Below are 1,307 nucleotides of genomic sequence, written 5' to 3'. Positions count from 1 at the left end.
TAAGAAAATATATATCTTAGAAAAATTTGTACTTTTTTTGTGAAACATCCTTTAATATATATATATTTTTTGTGTTCCACAGAAAAAAGTAAGTCATACAACGTTTGAATGGGCGAGTAAATGATGAACTAAATGAACTAATCCTTCAATGTTTGCCCTCAGCTGAACACTAAATAGAGCTGTTCAGTCCTGACGTCAATTCATAGGCAAATCTGGAAGGATAACTTGACCTGGGTTCCCTCAGGAATTTCAAATGTGGTTTTAAAATACCATTTTGTGGTATTTGTAGTCCTTATGTACCTAAATTCACATTTGAGGTATGACTGTGTGCAATTCATTTTGTAGAACAAAACGTGAAATTCTCTTAAAGTAGTGTTAACTACAGACCTTATTGTATTCATAAATCAAAAACCACAAGTTCAAAAATCTGTTTGAGATTCCCGAGGGAACCCCAGGCTCAGAAGTGCTAATTCTCTTACTGGTTGTAAGAGAACAGGACCATTAAACATGTGTTATCTGAAATGTCTGTTCTCTGGCTGAGGTTCTGGATGAAGACAGAAAACACTCCCCTGACTAAGCAATCACAGATCCTTTGGCTGTACACTGAGTCTCATAACTGTGTGTCATGTAAACACTGGTTGAATATGTCAAACATTTTGAATTGCATTGCTTAATGGCCAATCTATATACAGCGATCAAGCACAATAAGCTCTGATTCATCATATGCTGTTTTGTAGAATACACAGATTTAGGAAAATACAGATGAGAAAATAAAACTGAAAGCATAACAGAACCAGCACAATACAATAAGCACTACATGTAAATTCTTATGTGATATGGGAAATGAAATATTACAACTGGTTAATTTCATGTGTGCATGCAGATAGAAAAACGCTCAGACAAAATGCCATGCTCACTGTACAGAGGAAAAACTTTTATGCATAATGCATAAATCATATCTGAGCTGCACACTGAAAAGAGCCACTGCACATTCAATGCTGACTAATGTCCTGCTGAATGTTTAATTTCATAGTATTATATATTGTTATTGTATTACCTTTGCAGAAACATTTTATTTATTTATTTTACTTTTAGTTTTCCTGTCACTGCTTATGGTGCTTTGACAATATTGTATGTAAAACTATCATTGCAATAAACCACTTGAAATTTAAAAGAATTTTTTTTTTTAATTGTGTGTGCATTTAATATTACATATGTGCATTTACTATCCTGAAAATCAGAATCAGAGAGAGAGAGAGAGAGAGAGAGAGAGAGAGAGAGAGAGAGAGAGAGAGAGAAAGGGAGCA

Source organism: Sinocyclocheilus anshuiensis, unplaced genomic scaffold (genome assembly GCF_001515605.1).
Source record: "Sinocyclocheilus anshuiensis isolate Anshui unplaced genomic scaffold, SAMN03320099.WGS_v1.1 scaffold199, whole genome shotgun sequence".
Classification (NCBI taxonomy): Eukaryota; Metazoa; Chordata; class Actinopteri; order Cypriniformes; family Cyprinidae; genus Sinocyclocheilus; species Sinocyclocheilus anshuiensis.
This window is presented reverse-complemented; position numbering follows the sequence as displayed.